General features: G+C 39.6%; 1 long non-coding RNA gene across 1 annotated transcript; it reads right to left on the reverse strand.

The window, feature by feature from the left end:
* Positions 1-10,175: 10,175 nt before the first annotated feature.
* LOC116793956 lies at positions 10,176-18,296 on the reverse strand. The gene is made up of 3 exons (XR_004359654.1): positions 18,205-18,296; positions 16,473-16,566; positions 10,176-15,593 (listed from the first exon to the last, which is right to left on the reverse strand). It is a non-coding gene; the product is annotated as an uncharacterized LOC116793956 (long non-coding RNA).
* Positions 18,297-21,309: the final 3,013 nt, after the last annotated feature.

The following is a 21,309-nucleotide window of genomic DNA, read 5'->3' on the forward strand; positions in this document are numbered from 1 at the left end:
CCAGATCATACACTCAGGCTGAAGAGGTTTCACCAAGAGTTTTAAAACTAGATCACAGTGAATCCATCAGTGCAAATCACTAATGGCAACTTCTCACCTGCTGCTATCCAACACACTCAAATGAGCCTAATCTCAACTTCAGCACCACGGTATTGAGCTGCTCTGCCTCAAACAGAGATTCCAGAAGCCCTGACACCAGGGTTTTAGCCTGGATACCTATCCCATCCTTTTATTAGTACCCATCCAGCAGTGTTCTCAGCATGCCTGAGGCATGCTGTTTCCCAGCACCATGGCAGAAAAATAAATACAGACCACCTCTAGATGGAAGGAAAGCCAACTCCAGACTACATGACAGCTGAGGGATAATGAGAATAATAGAATAAGTGCAGCAGAGATGGCCTTCAAGATAGGCAGAAGTTTTGACAACTAGGGCACAGGCTGCTTAAGTAGTTGACTTGGCTGTGGTGCCCATGTCCAGCAGAGAGCTTGCAGCCAAGGATCCTGAGTGAGGGGAGCCACCTCTAAACTGGCATCACATCAGTAGCTTAGATGCATAAGCCCCATTCTTCAGCTTTGCACTATTGGCTAATTTAGGCAGCTTCCCTGCTCAGCTGTTTGCCTTAAAAAGCTGAAAATCCCTTTCTTACAAGCTTAGCAATTCCCATATAGGGATCCCAAGCTGCAAACAGACACTCAAGTTGATGCTGAAATTACAAGCTGTGAGCAGTCGAGGAGTTGTGTTGTGCATCTCTGCCAAACAATGCTGAAAACCATCTATATAAATCCCTTCAAATCCTAAATCTTGCTGGCTGTGACGAAACTAGGCTAGGGGGGCTTAAATCACTTTTGAAAATTAATGTAGGATCCTAAGTCACTTATGTGCCTTTGAAAAATTTATCCTTAGAAGTTGGATGCTCAAAAGTGATTTTGCTTCACAAGAACTACTGCTAAGTTTCAGAAATCATTCCTGAAGTGTGCATGAATAAAAAATTATTCAAAGAAATAAGGGTATCACCATCTGTCTAAATAAAAGGAAAGCATAAAACAGGCACAAAAACATATTGGTGTTTGAGCTTTTTCAGTTCATCACTTTGAAACGAGTTGGTTTTCATTGGCTTTAAAAAAAAAACTACAGTGCGTTCCTTCTAATTTTTTTTAACACATAAACCCAAATGTTTTCCAAGTATCTCTGATGGGTGGTGTGGGCATTTAATTACAGGATCCAGGTAATGAGGATATCTTGGCCCTTTGAATTGTTTTCTTGGGTGAAGCCAAAAAGAAGTCTCAGGTGTTTTATAACTGCTGAAGCATTACATTGTACTGTAAGGAACTCACAACACCACAAGTCTTATTTTTGCATAAGAAAAATAAGATCTGTAAAAATTACATGTTTTACCTTCATTTCAGTTTTGTTAGTCTTCTGTCTTTAGTGTAATTTAGAGGTATTCCTTCCTACTCTGAAATGGTTCAAGGAGTGAATAGCTTTGAAGAAAAGAAGTAAGTATGGAAGAAGCAGCTGCTGAAGATCATTGACAGAACTGTATAAATTTGGTCTTAATTCGGGTGTTGGTTACACCAATGAAAAATCAGCACAAATCTCACTTCTATATATTCTTCTGATGTTGCTGCATTTCCGTAATATGCACCTGTAGTGAGACATGAGGCTGAGCAGAACACCTTGTCTTAGTATTTCTGTTGCCTGCTCTCTTGAGCAAAAGCAGCCTTTCTATATCTACTCATTTCCTTTAAATGCTTCTCTTCTCAGCAGCTCTCAAACATTTTAAAAATGGGCTTCTTTTCTTTGATAATTTGGGCACCCCTTATAGTCATGTATGGGAAGATTCTACATGTATTTCCATCTCTAGCATGCCCCAGACTTTACATCCCAACTTCCTTCTCACTTCCCATTTTCATGGTGTCTGCTCCCCGTAAAATATTTTTTTTCAATACTTTAGTAAAGCCATCACTGACAAAGCAAGGTGTTCTGTTCTCTCCTGTAGCCCACATGGCTCTCAGCAATCCAACCGAGTGCTCTTCTGGAGAAGGGAAATCTGTAAGTAAATTGTTAGTACAGAACATGCAGGTGAAGTGAGCCAAGAAAAAGAAACCCCAAAACAAACAAACAAATAAAACCCCCCCAAAAAACAAGGAAAACTTCTGTTAGATCTTATCCTGCTCCTAAGATTTATCGAGTCTTTCCCGTACATCACCATTTCAAGCGCTACTGGTTTGAGTTGTTGTCTCCTTGAGCCATACAGGCAGCCGTGGGGTTGAGGTGGCTTTGTGGCAGATAGTTGTGCAATTTCTTCTACTTGATAAGTATAATCTCCTGCCATGTCTTTTTTCATTTGCTTCTCTCGTTACTGAAGAAATGCTCAGTTTCATAAAAGCTGACATGCCCCGAGAAATTCTATGTACCCTTTCTTTTACAGAGCCTGTGCATGTAGATCTCTGAAGGCATACAGGAGATGTTTGACTTTGCGTAGAACAAAGGCTCCCAAATTCATTGTTAGGGAATGCCTGTGGGGGGAAGAAAAACACCAACAAAGCCTGTCCTACTTGCTTTTTGACATGTACTATAAAAAGACTGAGTTGGTGAGAAATAGCTTATGTGCACAAAATAAAAATGTACTGTATCCACCTTTTTCTTTGGGGATTAGTAGAAAGAAAATTGATTTATTTTTGGTGGCATTTCCTCCCCTGGGCCTAGAGAAAATCAAAACGCTAGACTATGACCAGGTAAGGTTTTTAAAAAATGTATAATTGTGTAAATTTTTTCCCCTAGTTAATATTACTAAATTTAAACCTTGCATTAACTAATTGCTAAGACTTAAATGTGGACTACTTGCTCATAAATGTTGATTAAAATATTAAAAATCTTATTATCATAAATAAACATTGAAAGAAATGTTTGCTATAGTGCTTATTTTACCTTCTTTCATTCATCTGTCAACCACAGTCGAAGATGGAGAGGTTAATAATAATTCAAAAATGTAGCAGCTGAGGACTAGAACTATTTCTATGCAGATGGCAGGGTGGATGGCTGCTTACAAATACATGTATATAAGTATGTATATATCAGTTGAGCAACTATCATATATATATATTAGTTATGGTAGTTTCATAGCTTTATATACGAATATAAATATATATATTTTGATTTTGATGAGAATTATTTTGATTGCCACTGTATCTTAGACAGTTGTCAATAGTTGCACAAATAGGACTAGATCAGAGTGCTTAATTCTTGCCTGTTCTGCGTAAAGGTGCATAAACAATATCAAAACCCACATAGGAGTGATGAATCAGGCTTGTCACAGGAATTTTTACTCATTAGTGGACCAGGTATACAGGAGGACGAGTGCATGTTTTTAACAAAAAATTGGTGCCATTTAAAGCCACTATTTAAAGTATTTATTCTAACTCAGTTGCATAAAAGCACAATATTAAAATCAGTCATGTAACAGTAAGATTTTCTTTCAATGACTTCTCACAGCAAAAGGCTTCCACTGTTTCTATGCATCGACCTTTCAGCAAACATAGGGTGAGTTGCCATTAAAGGTTTTTTAGGACATTATTGGTGTGATTTTTTTTTTACTTTAATTTTCATGCTACTTTGCTTTTGACTATGCACCAGGGATATTTTTAGATTATTGATGACTGCACCATCTGGCTGTATTCTATTAATACCAGTGTAACTGAGTTTTGCAAACTCTCTCCTTCAGTTCAAAGCCTTCAGCAACACATCTTTCCACAGCTACAGCAGGTAGTCTAGAGTGAATGACCTTGGTTGCATTAAGCACTAGAAAGTATTTAGTCATGTTTTCAGCAGTATTTCTACCTGTATTTTCTGGCAGTTGTGAATGTGAGACTTCAAAGTCAGAGGATGGAAACAGATTTCAAGCTTAATTATCTCATATCCTCAATTCTGAATCCATCTGGATTTTGCTGAATGCAGAAACTTGATGGCTGGGGGTGTTGTCAGCGGTGTCATGGTCTAAAGAAACACTGAAGGACTCTGCCTGGTATGAATTACTGCAAGAGGGCCCTCACCAAGGGAGTGGAAGTTCAGCGTCATTTGTCAGTCCAGTGGTAGTGCTGGATCTGGAGAAATTCCAATATTTTTGACCCTGGAAAAATTTCTGCTAGGTCTTAAATAAGCTGATCTGAAAGCAGTGCAGAGAGTCTGGACTGACTTTTTTGTAAGCTCTTTTCCTCATGGTTTCCAACCACCACCTTAAGAGAAAAAATCAAATATTTCAGCGTTCATGGCTTTGCTTTTAACAACAGTTTTTTCTGGCCTGCATGATTAATTTTTAAGTTCTGGCTATACTACACGATATTTTCAGTGCTTCCATATTTTTTTTAAAAAAAAGCATAGTAATTCACAGAATTCGCTAGAATAATGGATTAAGCACTTCACAACCTAGTTATACCAAATGCTGTACTTTGTTTTCACTCATAATAATGCAAACGTTTAACCATAATTTTATAATCCTTAGAATTTTGACTTTTCCTGACTTTTTGTTTTGAGATTTGAAAAACAAAAATTTGTTGACATAAGGGGTTTTGATACTACGCTGCTGAATATCCATGAAGCTAAAAACAAATGTTAGTCACAGAGATAAAATGAATTGAAAATAGGGAATGTCCTGCTTCTGTTGCTCCCCATATTCTATGGATTATTTTAAAAACATTATTATGAAAAAAACCCACATAACATTTTGTGTGAAATTTTTTAAGAGAGAAAATTTTTATTATTGATAATTTTTTTTAAAGTGTCAAGCTCAACTCAGAATAAAACCCTGCATGGTAGTGGTATTGTCACCTGGATATATGCCTGTGTATTAAGATACCTAGATAGACAGAGAACAATCCTTTTTAGGATGGTGACAACAGGACTTGAAACAAGGATATTTCTGCTCTGTGAGCTGCAGAACAAAGTCTTTTATCTGAGAGAAGGGCTTTACCAACTTCTATTCAGCCACACTGGAGAAACAGTTGGCTGAAAACATAGTATACAATCTTTGTGTTGGTTATAAGCCCCTGACGATAATTCTTATGGAAATTATTTTTATCTTCTCCAAAGGGAAAATGTTTTGGAAACTCCCTGTGGGTTTCTCAGGCTGTTGGTTCATTACATGGATTACTCCTGCAGTGTTTTAGGCTTCCACACTCTGGACTGAGTTGTGATTCTATATCTATCTGCATTTCTTTCTTTTGCTGCCTTTTTCTTTCTCCAACCCACATTTTTCCCCACTGGGAAATAAATTGTTTCATATTTTTCATTTGAAGCTAAGGCTCCTTGAATGACTTCCATTGAGTTTTTCCAAATCAGGTTCCATTAGCAGAACAAAAATGAAAACAATTCCTGCTGTGGTGAGCCTTAAGAAATGGGTCGTGTAATGAACCAAGACAATGGGTGATTGACAGTCAAGAATTTATTTGGCTTTAGCCTGTTTAATGAAGCCAGGATAGATTCAAAAAAACCCTCACTAATGAATAGACTCCCACGTCTTTCCTAATGTCAGCAAACAGTCAACCTTATATACCAAGGTAAATAAATACTCAGGTTTAAAGATTTTGATAGTGTATGTCCCCAACAATGAAAAAACATGGTTAATACTCTTTCTTGGGGTTAAAGAAGCAATATTAACTTAAGAGCTACCATTGCCAGCTCTGTGATTGTGGACTAAGACATAAGGAGTAATGGGATGGGGGTAGAGCTAATATGGATATTGCTAAAAGCACAAGGAACCATAGACTGCTAATATAGAATTATAATAGCAGAACAGCAGAATACCAGGAAGAGTAGAAGTCCCCAGGAATTTCTGGGAAAGAAAATGGCATGGTGCCAGCTCGGATCTTTAGTGCTGGCTCACTGCCAGCATTTCAGGACACCAGAGCCACTTTGGTGTGTGGTTCCCGTAGCAGGCAACACTTTATCTTCCAGGGTAGACTGACAGGTGTTATTGAAGCACAGCACCAATACAAGAAGGAATTTCAAATCACGTGCTGTCCTGAACCATATAATCCCCCCAATAATATGTCTCATGATGGACTGTAGTGTTAAGAAAAACCAAAGGCACTTCAGGAACTGGTTTTAATCCAGTAGAAATTATATAGTTTGATAAAACTCATCCTACTAGCTCTAGCAAGTCGCCAGTGACAGCACACAGAGTGACTCCACAGAGAACGGCTCTAATGTGTCACACAGGGCTCCCTACAGCATTAGCATCTCGTTCTGCACGTCTTCCTTGGATGTTCATGCATCCAGATCTGGAACAACGTAAAATGTGAGGAGAAACAATAATTCTGTGAGTTATCAGCAGGAGTCTACTGCAGCCAGAAAGTAAACATTACTAGGCCATGTGTTCAAATGATGCCATGTGAAATAGTAAGTACACCTTGTCACTGTGGTGATTATTGGAGGAATGCTTTAGGAATCTAACTGAAAATGTTCTTGGGTAACCCATTTTAAGTAAAGTAATCCATTTTAAACATATCTGACTTCATAGGATGGTAGAATGGCCTGGGTTGGAAGGGACCTTAAAGATTATAAACACCCTGCCAGGGGCAGGGACACCTCCCACTAGACCAGGTTGCTCAGAACTCCATCCAACCTGGCCTTGAAAACCTCCAGGGATGAGGCATCCACAGCTCCTCTGGGCAACCTGTGTCAGTGCCTCACCACCCTCACAGTAAAGAATTTCTCCCTGATATTTAAACTAAACCAACACTCTCTCAGTTTGAATCCATTCTTCCTGTCCTGTTACTACATGCTCTTGTAAGTAGATTCTCTCAATCTTTATTTTAGGTTCCATTCAGGTACTGGAAGGCTGCAATTATGACACCCCAAAGCCTTCTCTTCTCCAGGTTGAACAATCTCAATTCTCTCAGCCCTTCAGTCTTCTTAGATAAAAGGTTGCCATTTTCTGAAAGTCTGTCTTTGACATGCTTCAAATGGTCACTTAAAACCTGGGGTGGTAATGTCTACTAGATGACTCTGAAAAATGTTGTCCAGAGATTAGGAATATACATTGCAAGTGGAAATTAGTATTTGAATAGGAAAGAAATGATATTTGGAAGGAGTGCATAGACTTTTCGGTCCAGAGAGTTCACACTTAGTAAAAAATCAATTATACTATCCCACAAAATGTTCTCATGGAAATCTCAGAGTATGATATCATAGGCCCACTTTTCTTTTGTAGGCAGTGAACACTTGCAACTGCCACAGACTTCGGGGAAGAAGAAAGTCTGCAGCATTTCATGAAACAGGTCCTTTCATTTGCATTTTTTCCACCCTGAAGTGTATAAACCATTATCTGCTGTGTTTTGGTTTCTGGTCACTGGACTCCTTAGGATTCCATCTCAAAATCTGGAGACACTCAGATCTTAGCACTCAAAGTCAGCTTTTAATTACAGGCAAGGAGGAGAGGAGAAGTCTGATCTGCACTGAAAACTACTTGTTTTCTGCTTTGTGGTATTTTTTTATTTTAGATTAATAAGTGACTTTTTTTAAGCCTCTTCCAGCATGTTTTCTTGACTAAGGTAAGATGAAAACATTCTGACCTGGGAAAGACCCATGAAGTTGCTGTGCCATGAGCTGATGTGGAGGGAAACTGTGTTTTCTGGTTAGTCCTGTGACACATTTTGTGTTGACAGGACTTCTGGATAGCTCTGGTTTGGACAGATACAACACAATGTCTCTATCTGGAAAAAACAAGTGTTTTCCTCCCTTTCCTTTCTCCTTCAAAGTAGAAAATAGGTTGGGTTGATAATCTTTAATAAAATAGAAGTATTGCTATGTGCTATGGATACCAGCATTTGTTCTCAGTCTGGAGGTTGTGACCTCAAAGAAAGCTGCAGCACTTACTTCTTAGCCATCTAGGGTAATTTAATAGAAACCAGGACCGGCAATCATAAGTAGAATTGCAAAAGCAAAACATTTGGGGACCACCAACCTAGGTAATTGAAACATTTCTTTTTTCCCTGTTAAATATTTTTACATAAATTTTATAATCAGCCTCAGAATCTTCTGTTTTGGTAGCTGCCTTCTTTAAGAAAGACTAATGAGTAGTTCATGTGCATAAAGTTTTGGATTAATGCTACATGAGAAGTCATAAACCAAACATGTTTCCACTCCCCACTTGAGGTGTGTCTCAGGGAACGCAGGAGGGCATTAGTTTTTTTGAGTCCTAATAGTTCACACTTATTTCATTGTCAGGGTAACTAATGCTGCAGGATATGCCCTTGTCCACCACAACTGCATTTTATTCAGATCACTGGACTACTACAGCTTTTCACAGGGAACTACTCCACAATCCAGTAGTGCTATTAGAAAACATTTGATAAGCAGCCCTTCTCTTTCCTTGTTCCATTTTATTTCATTATGTTTTATATGTAATTATTTTGTCTGTATTTGCCCTTTAAAAGTTTACAACCATACAGATATTTGGAAGAAGTCAGGCAACTGCAATACGAGGGAATCTTGAGCATAAATGATGGAAGAATTGGGTTGTGATTGAAAGGAAAGCCTAACCAGCAGGAGGAAATTCTTGTCCTTATGAACACAATGTATCTGGACCACTTCAACCACTTTGATCCACACCTCTTACCTGTGGTCGGACTGGAGGAAAAAGCTTTTATCCTTGTAATACCGTGGGAGGGGATGGTTCTCTGCAAAGAGGGTGTGCGCCTACAGAGATGCTCTGACCTCTAAGCCTGGGCACAGCTTTTACCACAACCTCCCCTTTGCTACGTAAAGTGATTACAGCTGGCTTTGTAGGTACATCCCACACGTGAGACTTTGTGAGAAACCCAGTCAGGCTGGCAAAAACAGGGTGCAGTGGAGTCAAACTTAATTTATTTCTGTGGACTACAAGCAGAGCTCTAGTTGCCTTGAAAACTTTCATGTGAAACAAGGTTGAGCTGTCAAATATAAATATTTCCATGATTAGGGAGGACTATTTTAAGTCTCAGTTTGGGATTTGGGAATTCTTCATTCTAGCCAAGTCTTTCTGGAGGATATCCTAAACTTCATAGCAGGTAATTATTTCAACTAATTACAATCTGTTCTGGAGAAAATGAGTATTAGTATAGGACTGAAATTTTTGTTAATTTTTTAAAAAGGAATCTCAAGTCACCTGCCAATATAAGTAGCCCTTCCCCCAAACCTCAAAAGCCAAAAAAACCCCAGGCTTCTGGCCCTCAGCAAGTTGTTCCTTTCAACAATTTTCTATAATTCTTTTTCTGCTGATAAATATCAACTCACAGAATGAAAACAAGGCAGCCATGAGAGTGCTCCTGTTTCAAGCAGAAAGAGTAATCATGTGCATGCTGCAAATTTTAGGTTGTAGTATAGGATCTATAAAAAGCCCATCCAATGGATATGAAGGAGTTGGCCTAATCTGGAAGTATTAAACACATCGTGACTTGCGCTTCTTTTTTCTAACTTCCACAAAGTTAGAAAAAAATGATTGTGATGAAAATAAGAAGACTAAAATACTATTTGCTCTTGAAAAAAATCTATTGAAAATTCATTTTATACTACTCAAATAATTTCTAATAAGTTAAACACAAACTAAGCATTGTTGAGACCCCACCTAGAGTGCTGCATCCAGCTCTGGGGTCCCCAGCACAGGAAGGACATCAACCTGTTGGAGCGAGTCCAGAGGAGGGCCACCAAGATGATCAGAAGGATGGAACACTTCTCCTAAGAGGAAAGGCTGAGAGAATTGGGACTGTTCAGGTTGGAGAAGAGCTTTGAGGTGACCTAATTGCAGCCTTCCAGTACCTGAATGGAGACTACAGGAAAGATGGGGAGAGACTTTTTACAAGAGCATGTAGTTGACAAGAGGGAATGAATTCAAACTAAGAGTAGGGTTAGACCAGATATTAGGGAGAAATTCTTTACTGTGAGGGTGGTAAGGCACTGGAACAGGTTGCCCAGAGAAGCAGTGGATGCCCCATCCCTGGAAGTGTTCAAGGTCAGGCTGGATGGAGCTCTGAGCAACCTGGTCTAGCGGAAGATGTCCTTGCCCATGGCAGGGGGATTGGAACTAGCTCATCTTTAAGGTCCCTTCCATCACTATGATTCCATGAGTGTAAGGAAAGAGATTCAAAATGAAGTCACTAGACTAATAGTGTTTTATTAATCTTGCAGTTGTAGCATATTTCATGAAATGTCAAAAAAATTATTAAAGGTAACAGTTAAATACAGCATCCTAATAAAACTTCAGGACTAAATTTTAAGGAATCTTTACAAATCTCATCAGAGCACATACTGTAATGCATTACATAAAATCCTTTTCAGACTAGGCAATTTAAAAACACAAATAATTACTTTGAAGGAAGTGAAGCAATGAAGTTTAAATCACCAGATCTAGGAACACTATTGTTTCCTCAGGCAGGCTGGTACTACAGGCTCTTAATCATCCTTACGATAACGATGTACCACAGACTGCCACGAGTAGTGACAATATAAGGATTACATCTGACATAAAATTCTGAAATGTAAAGCACGATCTCCATTTTGTCTTCCATCTTTCATTCTGAACTTGTTCTCTTTAGTATACTAAATAGAATTATTCTGCTTTAAGGAGATCGGAATTTTTTGTTTATAAAAAGAAATAGTGAAATATCTATATGCTGTAATGCTAGGCCATGGTGCACTTCATTTACTTTGTGCAGTGAAGGTATATCCATGCCAAAAGCACAATGCTAATAATCTAAGAACATTCATACTAAAGCAGTCAAGGATGGATAAAGATGCATTTTACTACTAGACAGGAGGATTTCCTCAACATTCCTTGGTTGATTTGCAAAGTCCTTCATTGAAAGTTGCACAGAAGTTGTCATTTTACCTTTAATACAGATTCAGTCATTAAGCCAATTTTCTTTCTCTTTCTCTCTCTCTTTGTCTGTCTGTCTCTCTCTCTCTCTCTCTCTCTCTCTCCCTCTCATAAATATCCTGAAAATAACCTTCAGCTTCTTTAAAACATAAAGCTTTGGTGTTTTGGAGAAACTGTAATGAGCCAATAAACCCAATTTGGAGGCTGGTTAGTACCACATAAATTAATTTCCCTGCTAAATTATCAGAGTCACATCCACCTTTTTCACTACCATCTGCCTCACAACAAAGTTGGCACTGTACTCCTTTGAGAGGTGGATTGCAAAAGTGTCATTTAGGAAAGGCTTATTAACAAAATCCTTTCTAAGTTCCAATTTTCCTGTTCCAGGGTAATGATCACAGGCAGCATATATATACCATTAGCAGGAAACCCTCAAACGTCCATATGGCATGCACTTAAAAAAAAATTTAAAAAAAAACGTAAATGGAATATGTGTATGGATCTACACAAATATTCACCTTCATTTTTAGGGATTTTCCTATGTATTTGATTATGACAATTCTGCTAGTTGTTTGTACTGCCTGTGAAGGAACAGTCTCTGCCAGCTGGGGTATTTCAACAGGCACTTTGTCACACCTTTAAAAGGGTAATGGAACAAACCACTCTTCCCGAGCTTTCTCTTGATTCTGCCACTCCTCGCACCCCCCTCCCCCCAGGTGTGTGACAGACATTTGAAGTCACTCACTCGGCCTCATTTAATTCCTTGGTTGCTGAGTACCCCGGCTCTGGCTGGAGCTGCTCCTAACCTCCTGGGACTCTGGAGCAACAGCTGCAGATAGCAGGGATAGGGTAGGCTGTGCTCGCTCTCAGAGGAAGATCATACACAGAAGGGTCCCTAAAACCTATTTGGATGTCTAGTGCTCCTACTACTCCTGTTTGGGTTTGTTATTTTCTGCCTATTTTCTTGCTCTTGACACACAAACGCTTTTCCTTCCTCTCTATGTGATGTGGAGAAGCAAGCTGGCTTTGCAAAAGTAGTTTGCAAAAGCCACACAATTTCTCTGAGTTTACTTAGCCCTCGTGTTTACCAACTGTTGTAAAGCAGGTTACCATCCAAATGTTGTTCTTAAATTCTGATTAAAAATATTTTTTTTGAATTTTCTACTTGTCATGGGTAAATGTACATGGAGGCTAAGATTTTCTTTACATTGAGAAGCCTGAAGTACAGACAAGGAAGTTCTAAATTTAGACAGGGTCTTTGATTTTGTTTTTCCACTTAGGAAAAAAATGCGGTGACAAGATTGATTCATTGGACAGTGGGGTAATATGTTTTTCTATGTGAAGGAAGAGAGGAAGAAGTTGAATACTCAAGTTAAAATATATACATATGTGTTTTGCTTTTATGTAGCAGAGTCAAAATTAAACAGTCCCACCAAATGGAATTTTACTAGTATCATTTATTTTGCAATGAATTTTACTGGCTCTTCCTGGGCCGAGGTGTCATTGGGCCATGAGATTTCAGACAGGGGACCAGTACCAATGTGATATACAAGCAATTGTGTTATGTTGTTCTCTTTCACTACAATATGCTATTGTTCACTACAGCATGCTGTTGTTCTACAATATACACCACAGAGAGTAGCTTTGGTTTATTTTCAGAAATAAAGTGTATTCTTTTCTCCAAATTCTTAAAATCTCCATTTTCCCCCTCTTAAAACTAGCCCTAAATACTGAAGTAGTAATAGGAATTACTCATGTTTCAATGTTCTCTTCTTTCTAAATGACTGGAAAAGACATCACTGGGACAGTTTCCATAATTTTTTATCTTATTAAGTATATTAGATTCTTTAGTAGTATTTTTCTCTCTTAATACTTATTTCATCTGTTTTGGTTTTGTAGGTGTTGTAGGGAGGACTGGGTTTTAAGAAATTATTTTCAACAAATCTACTTAGGAAATTCTTCAGACAGTTTGAGCAATAAAACCAGTAGCAGTAACCACATGAGTCAAATTTCACTTCAAAGAAGCTTTTGAAACCATACTGTGGATTTCTGATCTGTTTTCTGTCCTCAAAATTGAATAAAAATGACTTGAATGTAAATTAAAAATAGCAAACTATGTGACTGTAGAGTTGAAAACCTACACCACAGAATTACTAACAGTCTTTCTTTCAGATCTATTGTCTTCTTAAATTTAGAAAGAATTGAAAGCTTCCTTGTCCACTAAAAATTAACACTACACTAGAACATCTAGAAAACTTACTATATGAAATCCTTAATTCACTTTTCTCAAGGCCATTATCATCTCAAAATGATACTAGAAACTCCAGAGTACATGCATGTTGCATGACAACACCAATACTAGCTAATAACAAAACCAACCTATCTTCCTGTCTCAGGTACAGCAGACTGAAGAGGCAGAAGCTTCTGTTTGCTCCTGTCAGTAGCTCAGGAGGTTCTTCTCTATTTCATCGTTCTGGAGGTCAGTGCACGTTTTCCTTTCAGTATGGGAGAACATTCTTGTTCTTTCCCTGTTCTTTGACTGCAACCTGCCTCTCAGATCCTGAAAACACGCATATGCCTATTTTGAGCAAGAGTGGTTGCTCAAAAATCATCACTGGCACTATCAGCTAAACTGTGCTCTGGGACTGGGGTGAGCACCTTAAAGTCTCTTGAGTTTGGATAGGTCTGAGAACTGGCAAATTAATTCCAAATAATTTCTATGTGAATGAGGTTTAAGTGAAACCTCTCGACTCTCCACAGCTAGTTTCTGTTTCTCCACCTGAATTACAGAGTGTTCCAACTTCAAAAAAAAAAGGAAATTTCTCCTGGGGAAGAAAATTCTGGGTAGATTTCTGCCCAAACACATGAAAAATGTCAAAAGTGCTTTCAAGTAACAAAAGGCAGCTTCCTTACAGCAGGAAGCATAGCCGGCCTATCCCTTCATTGTAGCCTCTTTGTTAGCTGCTGGGTGGTTCAGAGAGCTCCTCGCTAGCTGGCAGCAGTCTAGCTGTGTTGCACAAAGCTGCTGAGCCAGATTCCTTCCCCTAGGAAACAGGGTACATTGCATTTCTCTTAAGAAAGTTTAAACATATGTTTTCCTGGGGTTTGTGGTTGAGTTTAAGTACAGGAAGCATTCTAGCAATGCTTCAAAATTACTGATTGCCTTTCTCTTATTTCCATCCTCAACATCCTACAAATACAGCCTATGTTTCATTTCTGTTTTACAGGTTCAGAGCCATTTCACTGCCAGCTAAAAACACATCTGTTTACACTGGTCCTTGAAACACCAATCAGTGTACCTGAAATCTCAGTTTGTCATGAGAACATTAATCTTCCACCATGTACATGATCACAAAAAGCAGAACTCTACTAGTCCTTCATGCAAATAAGATTATGTGCACAAGGCACAGTGTTAGTATTATCACTGGAGGCATACTGTGCATTCATATAAGGCTATTTTAATGTGTTTCTGGTGTATCAAACATTTTTATAGACATGGTTGTTGATTTTAAAACAAAGCCATTTTTGTTAGCTTGCTAAAAAATAAACCTAAAGCTTGGAAACATAGCTACCATTTCTGTGTACATATTTTTGGCATAAATACAATTTTTTTAGGGTACATTACTTGCTATTCTACAGATGAAAATGAGCCTGGTCACTGTGTTTTTTCAGCTGACTGGATGCAAATCTTTGAAGATGCAGAAGCTACATAACAATATCTAAGATGACATTGTGCTTGAGGTAGCAAGTCCTGCTCAAGCACAACAACATACTATTTGGAAAGCTTGCAAGATTTATTAACCTGACCACAGCACCATGTAAAATGTGGCTCTGACATTTCTTATTTTGTTCTGAGCATATCCAGACATAAGACTCCCTGGATAGCTACATTTTGAAATCCAACTGTGAATACACAGTGCTCAGCTAGGAGGAAGGCATAAGCAAGCCAACTACAGGTCAAGTTGTTGCCTGATCAGTTTCTACAGTCAACTGACTTCAGAAAAAAGGAGCAGCAGGACAAAGCTGCAGAACCTGAACCCGTGCCCTCCTTCTGGAGCACAGTGAAATGCTGCAGTGACTGCTACCAAGAAGTACATTCCGAAGATGTACTTTGGAACTCTTTAGATGCTCATCTTGAATAAGCCACAATATAGGGTAGATGTGTATAAATCTCATTTTTGGAAGTAATCACTCCCATAATAATAAAAAGTTAGGTTTTTTACATATAGAATTTGTTCTCCTTTTTACAAATTTTACAATTAGAAACCAGTTTATTTCAGAACAGATACTAGAAGAGCATACTTCTAAATCTGAGAAAACTCAAAATGAAAAGGGAAGACAGAAGAGAATTTGAGGGTCTTCCAGTCCCAAGTATCATAGCAGAGCCAGCCTTCACATTCAATCTTGCTTTCCAACTAACAACTCAGTGACTTCCCAAGTGGCCGCACTGCCATCTCTCAAACCTTAGGGGAGGGTGATTTTTTTCCTTCTCTCCTGTTTTGGCTGTGATTTTGATGGTGCTCTCCTCAGGAGTCACCCACCCATGTTTGTTGTGCTGTTTCCTTGCTGGATCTTCCATTTCCCTTCTGTCTGCTCTGTCCTTCAGTTGTGAATCTTCCCTCCTCGGATCATGTCCAGGAGCTTCTGGGGAAGACGGCATCTCCAGGAGGCAGAGGAGGACCCAGGGTGCTGTAGTGAGGATGAGGCAAGAAGACTTCCTTTCCACTGACCTGCCACACACTTTTGAAAGAAATTAACCAATAAACTTCATACTCCCCTTATATCCTAAAAATCCCCCAAAATCTTATCCTAATGCACCTTTAAAACTAAAATTAACTAAATAAAAGAAGATATCTAAGACACAGAATTACACCAAAGCTTAATGTAGCTGAGCAAACCTGCCATGACAGTACGTACGGGTACATCGGAGAGATTCCTTCTCAGCTGGAGCACAGAATAAAGGGAATGAATAGGCAAACAGAAAAAGCAAAAGATAACACCTTCCCAAGCATCTTTATAGTCCTCTTTCCCCCAAACGTGCACTCTAAAGCAGTGTTTCCTGGGCTGTGCTTATGTCAGGCTCTGCAGGTCTTGAAGCTCGCACGTCTGTGGGTTTCATGCAAGATACCAAGTCCCTGGTGCACGGGGCGTTTCTTATGTGCCACATTCAGCATTTCAGTGGTGCCTACTCAGCATTTTGACATGTTAGTACCCTGCTGAGTGCTCTGTTCATGCAGTCTGGAGCAAGTACTGGGTCATACCATCAGGGCAAGTCATCTCCCCTGAGCCTTACCACTCTTGGCCTCAGCACAAGGCAAAAAAAAAACCCAACAGCTAAAACCTTCAAACCTATTGGAAACTAGGAAACCAGCTCAGCTTTACCAGGTGTAAGGACACAGTCTTAAGAGCTAACAATAATATTCCAGGAATAGAAGAGAGCTCACCTGTTAAACAGCTATGTTTGAGAAAACTTCTTGGTTGTGTGACTGGGGACCATGTCTGAGAAGAGACTGAGGTCTTGCTTTGCACATCCAGGTGCATTTTCCACCTGCATTCTGACCAAACCAAATCCATCCAGTACTGAAAATCACAAACCTGCAGGTATCCACACACACATACCTGCCTGGCTTCACCTCCAAGTCTGCTGCGGGTTCAGCTGCCTTCTGGTACCAACTGAGCACAAACACCACTGACTGCTTCCTGTCAGTCACACCTGAAAAGAATTTGGCTTGTTTAATATAGACTAACAAAGGCCAAGAGAACATTTATCTTCTAAATATATAAACTATGTAAACTCTGGGGACAAACATCTGTTCAAGTTTAAAATTAACTTTTGATTAGAGACAGGCACAGACTGGGCTTAGATAAACTTGGGTATGAACAGGTGAACTTTGAGGGTCTGAACCAGCCTTTTGATGGGAATTGCAGGCAGTTGTGGAGGGGAAGGCAGGAGAGCAGAAGAGGAGGACAAAGCTGTATTAAAGCTGTTTATGGACCGTAGTTAAGGGTGAATCAAGAACTGTGAAAGAAAAAAAAGCTGAACAACCCAAACCAACCATAAAACCAAGAAGAGAGTAAAAAGATGGTAACGGCAAAGCCAATAGAACACCAGACTGTAAGTCATTTACATTCTGCCTGCTGTAATCAATAGATACGTTTTGATGGGATTGGAAAGCTGAAGTCAGAGTGACAAAAAAAGGGTGAATGTAAAAACATCCGTCTGTGTAAGAGTGTGAAGTACCAATAACTGTTCAGGGAACAAGTTACTCAGATGCTGCTGCCACTCAGGAAAAAATAAAGCTTATTTGCCTGATGTAAAGATGGTGTTTTCTGTGTACACACAATGGTACCAACTATTTCACTATTCTAAAATACTTGTTTTCTTTGGTTACTCAGGGCTTCATTGCCTTGAAAAGTTACAGTAGTTAGTTTGCAAATACTCAATTTGTGGGGTTTTTTTGTTTGGTTTCGATTGGGTTGAGTGGGGTTTTTTTTAGTGGTTTGTTTTTGGCTTTGTTTTTAGGTGAAAGCTTGAATTTTATTGTGTGAGGGAAAGAAATCAGAGCAAAGGCAACAGCACAGCTACTCTGACAGTCTTGTTCTCCTTTTTAGTTTTGCGGAGCAGTCAGGAAGATCATCATCTCTCTCCCAAAGACATAGGACACACACAGAGAAAGAAATTCAGTGGGGATAAAGGTGGGGAAGGGATTCACTTGGGTTAGGGGTTTACTTGTTTTGGACTTATTTTTGCCGGGGGTGAGTTCTGGGATTTGCTGTTTGAGTTTTTCTTCATTTGTTTGTCTTCTTGATGCAACTCCAGGTAGGGAGTGGCAGCCTTTCCCATTGCTCACTGGCACCCAGCTGCTCTTTCTGCAATCTATCATTGTGCTGCTGCTTTACAGAGAAACACTGTCTAAACTGACAAGACAACTAGACCATCACCATTGTTTTGAAGAGCCTGTGGAAGCTCGTAAGTGGGTGGAGGCACTTGGTATGGGCACATGGATCTTTTTATGTCAGATACCACACTTTTTGAAGGAGCCTTAAGATACATAATGACATCACTAGACTAGCACAGTGACAAACCTGTCAAGAATTTGGGAAAAGTATTCGAGATGCTTCTCAGTTTAGACTGAGAAATGTGACCTTTGAGAGTGCAGGTGGGATCTGTCTGAAACAACAAAGAGGGAGAGCTGGAAATATGGTGAAAAAATGCCAACAAACATAAAGAAATTTTTTTTTCTTTCACCAAATTGTTTGACAGTTTTTAATATGTCTATGAATGATGAAGTGCTTGGAAAGATGTTGCTGACCTCTTTCAAGTGCCTCAAAAAAGGAGTGAAGGAGTTACCTCTGTAGGTGCTGAAGGCCTTCAGAGCATTGAAATAATCCACCTTTAGCAGGGATAGAGATCCTCAGTGAAGTACACTGTATTTGGCCCTTCTGTGCTGGAAAGAGGAACACTCAGTCAGTCCTGCTGACTTCTGCAGTTAAGCTGGTGCTTACTAGACGGTAGTGTTATTTTTTCCTGAAATATATTGCCATTATGTATGCCTGTGATAAAAAATATTATCCTTGACTGGCTAAGTGGTCCTCTCTGATTCTCCGTATAGACCTATTCTGACATTAAACAACCAGGTACTGAAGGTGTGGTGCTTAGATATTAGAGTGGTAGGGAACTTAAACATCTAGAAAGATCCATGATAAATAATACACTCTGCAGATAAACCTCTGCCAAATTCTATTCAAATAGCAAAGGGATAATGTGAATATGACTCTAATGAAGGAAGGCTAGAGTTGCCATAATGCATGCAGGTGCAATTGCTCCAAATCACTCTTAAAATCCATTTTCCTGCCAGTGCTCATTCTTCCTTTAAACAGAAGTTAATACTCTGCTGACATTACTGAACTCCATCATGCTCATTATCTCAGGCTAGCATTTAGATCAGGTTTTTGGAGGTGAAAGACCAATTCATTAACTCTATTGTGTCACTCAATGACTTCCTGTGGAGAGATCATAAGTCAGATGGGGGGTGTCACTGCTGGAAGATAAAAGACAGCTATAAAGTAGGAAGACAACTGGTATAATTCGCAAAAATGAGGAAAAAATTACTCTATAGCCTTTAATTTCTATTCATAGTTCAGGTTTTAAGTATGTTATTTAGACAACAGTGCATTTGAGGGATTTTTTTATATGAATTTCAGACAGGGAATGGAAGAGGTTATTGGTTGGTTATTTGTTGTTGATCTAAAGAGGAAAATTACTATAGGTAACAAATAACACAGTCATTCCTGCAAAAAATGAATAAAAATTGGGTGCTCCAAAGCCAGATGTGTTAAAATGCCCACATACACTAATTTGTCTTGGCTTAAAGAGGAAAACTAAGAATGTTTGGAAAATTATTACTTTGTCAAAAAGAGAATTTTATGAAGCTGCTTGAATTGTTGTTAAAGAAAAAAAACATCTGCCAGGAATCAAAATCCACCTATTTGATTAAAACAAAATTCCCCATTGTTTCCAGGGGGTAGAGAAAACGTTTATTTTTAGAATACTCTTCGAAGTATTCTAAAAAATTTATTTTCCCTGAAAGGACTTTTAAATAGAAAGTGGGTTCCTACTGTTACTGGTTATGACTGAACATGAAGTTTCTCAGTTTGCACATGGGAAATAAACAAGCAAAAATATTTTTTTCGCTTGTAATTGAGTTTTTCTAAGAAATTTTTCAAATATGGGTCTTTGCAGGTGTAATGGACAATTGCTTAAGAAGCAGCGTCAAATCAGGAATGCCTCTGCCAGAGAGCTTGGCAGCTTCCCCTCTACCTGTTGCTCAATGAAACTATGGGACATCATGGAATCATAGAATGGTTTGGATTGGATTGGACCTTAAAGATTACCTAGATACAACCCCCATGACAGGGGCAGGGATACCTCCCATTAGACCAGGTTGCTCAAAGCCCTGTCCAGCCTGGCCTTGAACACCTCCAAGGATGGGGTATCCACAGCTTCTCTGGGCAACTTGTTCCAGTGCCTCACCACCCTCACAGTAAAGAATTTATTCCTGATATCTATCTATATATCCATATGCCTACTCAGTTTAAAGCCATTATCCCTTATCCTGTCACTTCTATACCCTTGCAAAAAGTCCTTCTCCAGCTCTCTTGTAGCCCTCTTTACGTATTGGAAGTCTCCCTGGAGCCTTCTCCAAGCTGAACAACCCCAGCTCTCTCAGCCTTTCCTCACGGGAGACCCGTTGTGCGACTCTATCCTCCCTAAACTGTAAAAAAGCACCGCGAGGCGAGCGGACGGAGGACTGGGGGTGGGCGGGACGGGACGCGACTTTCACCAGTATGAAATACGAGCGGGGCAGAGCGGCAGGGCGGGCGCCTGCAGTAGCCACCTTTGGCCAGCAGAGGGAGTGCCGCGCCGGCCACGGCGGCTGCTCCGCGGGTTGTTGCTGGGCGGAGCTGGCTGAATCTCCTGAAGAGCAGGAAAAGAGTCCTTGGAGAACAATGCCAGTATGAAAACATCTAAACATATTATAGCATGTTTTTTGTACTTTGGTACCTTTAGGTAAAGCTCCCTCCTTCAGTTGATGGCACGGGGATTTTTCCAGCAGGTAACACTGCCCAAGGGCGGGCAGGAAACCAGCAGCTGTTTATCAGTCACAGCACAAAAAGCAACAGCACCACTCTTAAAACTTTCGAGGTCTTGAGGTACCAAAAAAACCCCTACGACTTGGAAAGCCTGAGATCTTCTTCAGTTTCAGATCTATTCACAGAATCACAGCATCACAGACCCGGTCAGGCTGGAAGGGACCACAAGGGTCATCTGGTCCAATCTCCCCGCTTAAGCAGGGTCATCGTGGCACAGGATTGCATCCACATGGTTCTTGAATATCTCCAGTGCCGGAATCTCCACAACCTCTCTGGACAATCTGTTCCAGTGCTCAGTTACCCACACAGTAAAGAAGTTCTTCCTCATATTCAGGTGGAACTTCCTGTGCATCAGTTTCTGCCCATTGCCTCTTGTCTTTATTGATTGGCACCACCAAGAGGAGTGTGGCTCCATCCTCTTGTCACCCCCCATTCAGATACTTATATACAGTGAAGAAGGTTAACCTTCTTCACAGACTTCACAGAATATTCTAATTATTCTATATTCTGAAGGGACTCACAAAGATCATCGAATCCAATAGCACCATGCCTTAACCAACTGAGCTAATCTTTTATCCCAATAAATCTTGGGTTTTTTCCTCTCTTGGGAAAAAATATTCATTATGATAAAAAATAATGATAAAAATTAGTGCAGTTTTCAAGCTACAGATGAAAGAAGTAAGTTGTCCTTTCTCCTAGCTGGTTTGGAAACAGCTACCTTTCCTTCCTCACTCTGCCCTCACTTCAGCTGACTTTCTTTAATGTTAAACTATTCCTGCCTTAGGTGAGAATCCCCTTCTCA

The sequence above is a fragment of the Chiroxiphia lanceolata genome, chromosome 1, assembly GCF_009829145.1.
Source record: "Chiroxiphia lanceolata isolate bChiLan1 chromosome 1, bChiLan1.pri, whole genome shotgun sequence".
In the NCBI taxonomy this organism is placed as follows: domain Eukaryota; kingdom Metazoa; phylum Chordata; class Aves; order Passeriformes; family Pipridae; genus Chiroxiphia; species Chiroxiphia lanceolata.